This window comes from Prosopis cineraria, unplaced genomic scaffold (assembly GCF_029017545.1).
Source record: "Prosopis cineraria cultivar Desert tree isolate PC_DT_omini unplaced genomic scaffold, ASM2901754v1 PC7, whole genome shotgun sequence".
Lineage (NCBI taxonomy): Eukaryota > Viridiplantae > Streptophyta > Magnoliopsida > Fabales > Fabaceae > Prosopis > Prosopis cineraria.
Window position 1 is genome coordinate 715,129 of NW_026555338.1, and position 11,476 is coordinate 726,604.

An 11,476-nucleotide genomic window follows, 5' to 3' on the forward strand; every position below is an offset into this window, starting at 1 on the left:
GAATTAGATCCCACAAGCATGTGATTGAGTTGAATTTATGTATTTTGATACACATGCCAACCATAGATTTGGCATATATGTGATACTTGATACAGTGCTGCCATGTTAAGATTTCAATTTGCCCTCACTTGATAACAATTTTGCTAAAATATTGAATCTAGTAAATGGTAATTTTGGATAGACAATTTTGTCTAAATGCTAGAGTAGAGTCTTTGGTCAAAAAGGAATGAGAGATAATGATTGATAAAAGAAAAAGCTTAAGAAACATACCAATAAAGGGAAAAGGAATGGGGATGGGCTCTACTCTCACTTGCAGTGTGCCTCCTATTTTGGTGCATCATATTGGTATAGCCATTCTAAATCTCACCCTCCCTTCCTTTTTCACCCATTCACATCCCATCCAATAGTATCATCTCCTTTGAAGGAGAATCTAAGAAGAGCGCTTTCAACAAGAAAAGAAAAGAAAAGAAGACTTTGATAAGAGTTCAAAGAAAAATGTTAGGATTAAGCATATATGAAATGTTTGACAAGTAGAAAAATGTTTTTAGAATAGAAAAATGAGAAATATGTCTATCTCATTTTCTTCCAAGATATATTTCACATTTTATTCTAGAAAATATTTTTTTTTATTTAGAGCGGTAGATACTAATAACTTGAGATTATAAACAGGATTGAACTCACAAGCTTTTACTTACAAGAAGCTTGCATGCAACAATGCTAAAAATAAAATACCTCCTTGTATATCATTATTTCATGTATATAAATACCTAGTCTTTTGCTCCCTACATCATCAACATCATACATGCAATGTGTGTATAATTATTAAAATTTTAGGGTTGAGAGTTTCCTTTTTCTCATTCTGCATTTATTTTTCCAGTTAAGATGTATTTGTTAATTTAGTACATGCAAATCTCTTTTAGATTAATTTAATCTATATGTAATAGAAAAATTGTTACTGGGATTTATAAATATTAAATAAAATAAATTTACAACTAGAATTATTGTTTAGAAATCATATTTTTATTTCACGTTGTATTTTTTTAAATGATATTTTAATGAGTTTTGCCAAAAGTTTTGAATTTTTAAGTTACTTGATCCTATAAATGTTAGACTTAATATCTCAATTCATAAAAACAAAGATTTGTGTGCATACTTGAAGAATCCATGATCGCTAGAAATAGCTCAATTACCTCAAGTATAGATAGATACACATCCTATAAGACCTTCTAGTTTTGCAGAGAGTTTAGAGATAATGGAGAAAGTAAAAACTATCGTGTGTTTATGGTTATCGACTGATTGGTTTATATGGACTAGATCAGTAACCACTATAATAAATAAATAAATAAATAAATTATATTCCATTATTTTTGACTTAGTCAGTTAAGAGATAGGAAATAACCGACGGCTACAGGGTTGTAAGTTGGGCCTCTGCCCATTGTGCTCACTTGTATGGTCCACCTATCATGATCCATACAAGATTATAAAGACCAATTTGTTTAGGCTTATTAATTAATGTAAATTCATAAATAAATATTCCAACAATCTCCCACTTAGATTGCATTAATTAAGCGAAGTTGTATAAACAAGCCACAAACAAAATTCAAAAAATGAAACTTCACAAAATCACTAGATCCTATAGGAAAACAAATGATATAATGTCTCATAATTTGAATTGAACAAAATACAATTTTTTTTTATTCCAAACACAGTTCAGTAAGATAACAACATAAGATCACTAATTCCTATAGGGAAACAAGTGACATGTATAGCATACCACAACAAAATCATTGAATCCTATGGAGATATAAATGATATAGATGCATCTAATTGAACTGAATATAAAATGGGTCTTTTGACCACAACTCGATAAAGAGATGACACGAAGTCACTTAATCGTATAGGAAAACAAGTGACACAAGGTGCTCTAACACAAATCATTAAATCCTATAGGGGGACAAATGATACAAAGTACCATAAATCTCTGAACCTAGATTGAAACTCAATAGAGAAACAATTCAAGATCACTGAATCCCAGGAGGAAAGAAGTGAGACAAGATGTATAAACATGAATCATTGAATCCTATGGGGAAACAAGTGATATAAAGCATCTCATTGTTTCTAAAATAAGAACTAAGCATAATAGCAAAAATGGCCTTAAACCATCAAATGTCCTTAAAAGAACACAACTCAAACTCCTACTAAACCAAGGCTTTATCAAAATATCAATAAAACCCACATGGGTAAGCCTTTGGTCATATAAATGCATAAGCATACATTCACCACCGAAATGAATGTGAGTCTAAGTGTTTATAATCTTCTCAAACAAAATCTTTAAGAGAAGCTCAAGGTAGATAAAATATCACATTCATAATTGGAGGAAACAACAAAATACATGTCCAATAATAATTTCCTCAACTATATAACCTAATGAAAGGCTTTACAATAAGTGATATATATATATATATATATATTCCATATTCTAAATTAAGGTAGCTATGAATCTCTATAATACACTCATTTTTACAAGATAGCTCTGCTCTATATTATGGAATAATAAGAGGCACATTCTAAATCCTCATAGTCACAAATTTAAAAGAGGATCACATTTTAAAAACCAACATTAGGTGTCATATACCTTTCAACATATAAAAATTTTCCAAAATGATCTTAGTATTTTCTTGCTAGGATTTTGCAAGTATTTACTAAGGAGTACAAAGAAAAATCTAGATAAAAGACCAAGGCATATTTTAGCATCCTCAGAGCTATTCATAGCGGAAGCATATAAAATTCTTCATATGCAAATTTTAAAATGGTCTTCCTCAACATTAATCTTATATCAAGGTGGCACAACCACAATTATGTTATCTTATTTACTTGATCATTGGCTAATGACTAGCTATTAGCATGGAGCACGAGAAGCAAAAGATTTCTTTTCCCAAACAATTAACAAATGTACACAAATCTGAATTATTCTGAGTAAAATTAAAGGGAGCTAATAGCCTCATCAAAACTTTAGATATCACTACCTAGAGACTTGCTTATTTCCAAAGATGGTTTTAGATAGTTTCATATTAAATATTCTCAACTAAATTCTACAAAACCATCTTATTAATGTATTTCAATTCCTTCCCTTAAGTCTCTATTCTTTTAGGATAATTTAATGGCAAATTATTGTGACATCCATGAGTAATGTGATAATGTCCTCATCATGTATAACAAGAAAGGTTTATTTTAACAAGTGAATTCCTTAACAACCTCATCATTATCAAATGAAGTTGATGAACAAACATGCTTAGGTAAAGATGGTGCTCTTAACAAGTAAACTAATGGTTTAGGCCCATTACTCTCACTACTTATTTGAAAGTAAGATTCAAAATTTGATTAACTTGATAGTGAGTAACAAAATTGCCACCTTTTTGATTCTATGCAACAAAAAACAATGAATCACTTACTAGATTTTGAGATTAAGCTTCTTCAATTAAATATCTCACTTATAATTTCTAGCTTAATAAAAATAATTTATCTTATATTTTTTTAGACATTAAATTATTAGGCATCCAATTCAAATATAAATTAAAGACTTCACCAAAAGGGATTATAAGAAAATGTATTTAATGTCATCATACCTATAGGGTATAAGAAACATAAAAACATTAAAACCCTTATTTACAAATTTTTCCCAAATAAATGCCCAACTACCAATAATAATAATCTTTGTTTTGCCAATAGCATCCTTGACCAATATGGTATTATAGATCCAAAATTTTAAACAAAAAATTGCATTGACAATGACATATGTATGGGGTAAAATTTATTATCAACATAATATCTTGAAATATAATTTCAAATAATACACTACTATAATTTAACCCACTATAGGTGAGCATACAATCACTAAGTGTAAGTAACTCTTACAATATCATAGAAATATATCACTAATTTATTTGTAAATGCCTTGAGCATGTGGATGGACATGGAAATGATTTGACCCATACGATTTGGGCCTAGCACCAGTTCATTAAGTGAATCGGACTCAGCCCACTAAAACTATCTCCAAATTTTTTTTATATAGCCCAGATTTCATCTCGGTCCAACATTAGAAACTGGATCCCTAGGGCCTGATTTTTGACCCGCTCCCTTCTTCCTCATAAGTTATGGACCAAGAGCCTTGGAACAGTGATGGTGTTGCTATGATTGGGTGAGTAAAGCATGATACGACACCATGAACCATAATGCTGGGACTTGGGACAGCTACACTATGACGACGCCATGAACCTAAAATAGGGGAAACTTCACAAGCAAACACAACATCAACCTCCTATCCAATGATGTGTCTGTGACAGCTATCTCTAGTGTATATTCTTGTCACATGACATCGAAGAATGCTAATAGTGGTGACTTCTGATGACTTTCACTGATAGTGATGTCGAGAAAGTGACTTCCAGTGACTGACGGTGATGAAAGCTAATGTCAAGGAACTCAAAGCACTTATATTCTTCATTCTCCAATAATAGGTTAATGAAGAATACAATTTCTATCATAGTGTGCTTGGATACATTAGTAAAGGCTTATGGCGAAGCAGGTGGGAGTTCATTCAGAACTCAGTTCTGGTGAACATCCATGATGGTGAAGTCGAAAAGAAAATAAAGATTCTTGAGAAATAGATTAATAGATGCCTAACTAAAATTTGAGTAGTCAAGATTATAGTAAGCATCAAGTTTCTTTTCAAAATATAATGGGATCTTAATCAACTATTCTCATATTCATTATCATTATACTTATAAGCATGTGAATTCAGATATATAAATTAATATTTGTAACCTGGCTCTGATACCATGTGTTAGACTTAATATCTCAATTCATATAAACAAATGATAATAAAAAAAGATTTTTGTGCGTACTTAAAGAATCCATGATTGCTAAAAATAGCTCGATTATCTTGAGTATAGACAGATGCGCAACCCACAGGACCCCTATAGTTTTGTAGAGAGTTCAAAGATAATGGAGAAAGTGAAAACTGTCGTGTGTTTATGGTTATCGACTGATTGGCTTATATTTACCAGATCAGTAACCGCTATAATAAATAAATTAATTAATAATATTTCATTATCTTTGACTCAGTCAGTTGAGAGATAGGGAATAACTGATAGCTATAGGGTTGTAAGTTGGGCCTTTGTCTATTGGGCTCACTTATATGGTCTACCTATCACGGTCCACATAAGATCATAAAGACTAATCTATTTAGACTAATTAATTAATGTAAATTCATAAATAAATATTCCAACAATAAATGCTTTTAATGTCATCTCGTTTTAAAGTGATAATTGGTGATGCATGCTGGAAGCTTGAAACTAAAATTTCAGGTTTGGGAGAAAAGAGTTCATTTGTAAAAGAATAGATAAAACAAAGTAGTAGTATGCATCCATTTAGAGGTATTTCATAGGATTAAGCATATTTTGAAATAAAAATTATGCATTCAATTGTTGCCGATATATTTGATTAGAATAAGATAAGAATTGTCATATAGCTATTAGTGATGACTAACCAGGAAGAAAGTAACATGTAAAGAAACTAACAATTGAATTTCATCCTATGATTGCAAATAAGTTATCAACATTTAATTCCATTTGAAAAATTAAACTATGAAAAAAAAATTCAATGAATCTTAGAGATACAAGATTATGATTAAACTTCAAGTGCGACCACCAAACACCTACAATCATGGCAAGTTCAAAACTACTACACATAGAATAATATATTTCTCAGTTGAATCTACAATTTAGTCAAAGAAGTGATTTGCATAAATAATTGATGTTACAAGATCATAATGCTCTAATAAATTCCTATTTCACTACTTATTCCATAGGTATAAGGCAATTTGAATGCAAGTATGCTTTTGCCATGAGAAACATTTTAAAGATCCAACTCTATCATAATGTTGGATATTATAGTATATGTTTAGTATTTCAAAAGGAGTTACTATGAATTAAATTAATATTAATCACCATAACCCCTTACTTAAATATATTTATTTAACCTTTTTTTGTAAATATTTTTTAATTGATATTAAGGTGGTTTTATTACCTAGCATTATGAGATTTGCCTATAAAAGGCAGTGCTTGCCACAAGTTCAAAGAGACCTTTAATACTCTTAAACTTTCTCTCCTCTTCTATCATACTGAGTCATTGTTGAGTTGCTTGAGTATATTTTGTGAATTTCTGTTGTTCTGTGTCCCTACTTTTAGTAGGAAGAGTTTATTTAATCCTAGGGAGCTATCACGTGATCAACCCGGTGTGGTAGAATAGCTCTTAAAGACAATGTCCTTAGGCGTGACTCAGATTATATTTTTACCTATTGGTGCCAACAATTTTAAGAGCTACTCTCAACAAGTTAATCTTGTTTGGTTTTACTAAACTGTACCTAGTAAAGGTATGTGATGAGGCAGTGAGATTCGATGATGTTTATGAATAAAATTGGGTGTGGCAGGACATGTGAGTAAGCATAATCTTGAGATAGGAAATGGTGGATGAGAACACCAACAGTGCCAAATTTGATCGCGTCAAAATCCGGACTCACTTAAGACCTCAAAGGCACAATTTTGGGTGGAAAGTCCTAGCATGAACAGTGATGGTGGTGGAAAAACAATGAGGATGGGCATGCCTTGCTCTACTTGCAATTTTTAAAAATTGAGAATCTTCCTACCATTTAGAAAGTCTTGGTCATAGTGCTTGGTGAATCAAGAAATGGATATGCTATCATTGAACATGCATGTTTTCCAGGATTGTTTATTGCTCATGAATGGCTTGGTTTTCTTCAACAAGTATGGATACATGATACTTGTATGTTTATCTATAATTTTGCTCCTAGCTTGAAGCTGAAACAGTGAGTAATTACTAGTGTTTGAAAGTTTTTAGCTAAGATTTATTTTATGGTTAATGATGACTATATCAATGTTAAAAGTTGACATTAAATATTTTTACCATTTTATATGAACAATTTACTTTATTTCATATTCATGTGGTTGTTTATTGTAGAAATTTTTTTTTGATCAATCCATGTATCCATGTATTTACTATATACTAGCTTACCAAGTTTTTTTAAAACTTGCCTTGCTTCAGTTTGCAATTTACAAGGATGATAATTAAATCATTTTCAGCTAATGTCATAATTATGAGTATCTATGTATAGGAAGTTAATTATTTATATTACCTTTAAAATATTATAATATGTACGATTGCCTGATTAGTTGCATAACTTGTTTAGATGGTCACAACTGCCAGTGTCAGTTTAGTTAATTTGAAATATTTATTGTATTTATTATTTTGACTACAACATTTATTAAACATTAGAATGGTGACTAATCATGTCCCTAGGTATGGCAATATATTAATCGAATATATGGAAAACCTATGGTCAATGTGGGGTTGATTATGATTTGTTTTCAAGGCTGATAAAATTTCACAAAAACCAGTATATTTGCATATCGGTGATGGATTTTGTGATCTCATCTCATTTGCTTGTGATGCTGCCATACTATGTCATGGTAATATACATTATGATTATAAAGAGTGGAAAAATATGCACCTTTATAAATATATATATATATATATATATAAAAGGTGGGTTTTATAATTTTGGCAGCATTGAGACATAAAATTATTTTGTTCTGGTTCTAGTATTAAACCGAGACAATCGTAGTATTGATTAAATTGTTGAAGCATTGCTAATGTTAAAAATGAGGATTTAATGGATATTGAATTGGTGGAGACAATAATTTTTACGTTGGGTCTGTTACTTGCTGATCTGGTCATAGATATATTGACTGATAATGACACATGGAAGAGGTTTATTTCCCTTGTCATGGCATATCAGAAATATGATGATACGAAAAATTGTGATTATATATTTAGATTCTAATTCAATTAGAGTTATTAAGAATGTATGAAACTTTCATATGATTAAAATATTTTAAAGTGTGGGGGTGTCTAGCAAAAATTATTTTACTTTATTAAATAATATATACATATGTTGTATTAAATTGTTAGCCTCAATTTATAAATATCAAGATATTATTCTATTGTGATTTAGAGAAAAATTAATTTAGAGGAGGCTATTATTTGCATGATGGCAAAATTTGTTAATTATGTAATTTTTGTGGCTTAGCTTGAAACAAGCATTGTGATGGCAATACAAAATTTAATTATTTATCTAGTGTAGATAAATTTATTTTAAATAGGTGCATGATCTATTTATTTTGGCATAAATATTCATTATTGTGGACAATGATTTATTTATACGTGTTATGGTCCATATGAGAAAAATAAAATATTTTGTGAATAGTGGATCCCTATTGTATAAAATATACTGATATTAATTGAATTATATATTTATGCGAGAAGATTCACTAGCGATTATCCACCTTTAGTGGTGATGGAAACAAATATAATAACAAAATCATAAAATTTATTACTCTGAAATTGGAGGCTAAGTTGTGAAAAATCTCCATAGCAATAATTTTAGTGTAAATCTGACACTCAATGTTGATGAGCATCCATGATATACTTATGTTACGTAAAGATTGAGCATATCAAATAGTCTCATGAGAGGATGAGACAAACAAGCATTTGAGAGATATCATAAATGTTGGTATCACATAAAATAGATTTCCATTGTATTAAAATAATACAATGATGTAGATTTAATTTTATATTCATGAGGAAAAATCCATTTATAGCCAAATAAAATATTATGTGAGCTGGAGTATATTACTCTAAAGTTGGCTAGAAATGAGGTTATGTAGTTGAAAAACTTCTTAATGAATAATATTGCATTGAGAGAAAAACCGACACACATTATGTCGATGATTTGTGTAATTGCAAATGGCGATAGTCATTACAAAGAGAACAATGGCCAAATGGTGATAGTCATTGCAAAGAGAACAATGGCATAGGTAGATATCGTTTGAGATATAATTAAGCATGTTAAAAGAGGGAGTTATCTCAATCAATTATGTAAGAATAGATGTGAATTTGATGGATCCATTAACTAGCCCTTAGGGAATAATTTTAATTATTTAAATGTCGAGGGAAATGGAACTTAAGCCTATTTGAAATTAACGATGATGGCAACCCAACTTTTATGATTGGAGATTCCATGAAGAACATTCAATCTGTAAGAACAAGTCACTTGTTAGTTCTGTTGGCACTAAATTTTGTGTCTCTTCCTATGACTTGAGAAAGTGCTAGAATGCATTGATCGGAGGCTGAGTGAAATGTCATGGGGCTAGTCTTTTGACCTGTGTGGCACTTAGACAATCTTCACTAGAAGTTTCTAAGTAAGCCTAACTCGTAGAAAAGGAGGATGCTTGGTTAAGTTGAGGAAAGGGAAAGCTTGAGGGCAAAGGATAGTTGAAAGAGAGCTTGGAGAATGTGAGAATAGTATTGCTTTGAGAACTTAAGATTGGTTACAAACGAGGAGGGGTGAGGTATTTATAGACCTCCTCTTAGATCTAGAAAGTTCCTACCTCCTTAATAGACGGTGGAGATTAAATCGATCCTACAGTTACAATTATTTCTCTAGAATTCTCTTTTAGATATTTACAACAAATATTTAGATACTAGAGGCAATATTAAAATATTGAGCCTAGAGTTGTGTAAACTTCTCTAGAATATTCTTGTACTCTTTAGCACTCTTAAGGTTATTCAGCAGCCTTCTGGAGGGTTCTGGAACATTCCAGATCTCCTTAACCTCATGAAAAGTCATGAATTGTGACATTCTCTCCCACTTAATTTTGCGATGCCCTCATCGTGCCTTCCTCCTTGTAGAGCTAGATTTGGTCAATGAACTGCCACAGGAGGTCTTCGTGTTCCCAACTAGCTTCAGAGTTTAGCTGACCCTTATACTTGATTAAGTACTCAGTGTAGTTAAGAACTCCTCTTTTTTTGATCACTCTATCGGCAAGGATTTCTTCTATCTCCTTGTCATACTTAGTGACAACTGCTGTTAGTGCTCTCTTGGAGATACCTTGAGATGGATCTTCTTCATCTCTACAGTATTTCTTCAAGAAACTAACATGGATGACAAGATAAATCTTAAGCTTGGGAGGGAGTTGTACTTGATACGCAACCTTTCTCACACGTTTAACGATAGGGAAAGGGCCTTCATATCTCCTGACAAGCCTTTACGGACTTTGCGTAGTGACTTGAATTGATTCAAAAATAAATTTACCATGACCAAGTCACCAACTTAAAACTCAATGGGGTGCCAGTTCTTATCTGCCCACTTCTTCATTTTATGGGACGCTTTGTCTAGGCATGCACGAGTAATGTCGACTTCTTCTTGCCATTCCTTGATAAACTTATAGGCAGCTGGATTATCTCCCTTATATGGTGTGGCAAGTGAGTTGGGGCTAGAGGTTATTGGTCGGTAATTATCTCAAAAGGGCTCTTACCTGTTGACTCGCTTTACTGCAAGTTGTAAGAGAATTGAGCCACATCAAGCAATTTGCCCAGTCTGATTTATGAGCACTCATGTAGTGTCGAAGGTAGAGCTCTAACAAAGCAATGATCTACTCTGTTTGTCCGTTACTCTGAGGATGAAAGCTTGTTGAGAAGTTCAAGTTTGTCCCCAAGAGTTTGAAAAGTTCTCTCCAGAATTTCCCGGTGAATTGGGAATCTTGATCACTGATGATGCTTCGAGGAATCCCCTATAGCTTTACGACATGCTTGAAAAACAAGCGTGCTGCTTCATCCACTTTGCAATCTGCAGGGGCTGGTATAAAGGTGGCATATTTGCTGAATCTATCAACCACCATTATGATACTCCCACATCCTTCAGAATTAGGGAGAGAAACTATAAAGTCCCTTGAGATACTCTCCTATAGTCTTTCAGCCACCAGTAAAGGTTCGAGTAGGCTAGCAGGATGTTGTTGTTTAACTTTATCTTGCTGGCATACTAAGCATGTCCTCACACATACTTCAATATCATCTTGCAAATGTGGCCAGTAAAAGTGATTTTGTATGAGAGCAAGTGTTCATGTCATACTTGGATGTCCAGCCTATATGGAATCATGGCACTCTTTGAGGACATCCTTTCGAAGGTTGCCCCATTTTGACACATAGACTCGGTTCCTAATGGTGTAGAGTATTCTATCATTCACCTAGAATCCTTGAGTCTTGCCTTTGTAGCAAGCTTTACTAAGTTACTTGCAGTAGAGTTTTAAGACATACCTTCCTTGATTCATTCAAGGAAGACATTCTGGGGCATGCTTGCTGTGAAAGTAGCTAGCTCGGCTTTTCTACTTAATGCATCTACCACCACATTTGCTTTGCCTAGCTTATACTCTAACTGGTAATCAAACTCAGCAAGAAAATCTTGCCATCGAGCTTGCTTCGAGCTGAGCTTCTTCTATGTTTGGAAGTAGCTCGTAACAACATTGTCTATCATTATAGTGAACTTACTTCCAAGCAAGTAATG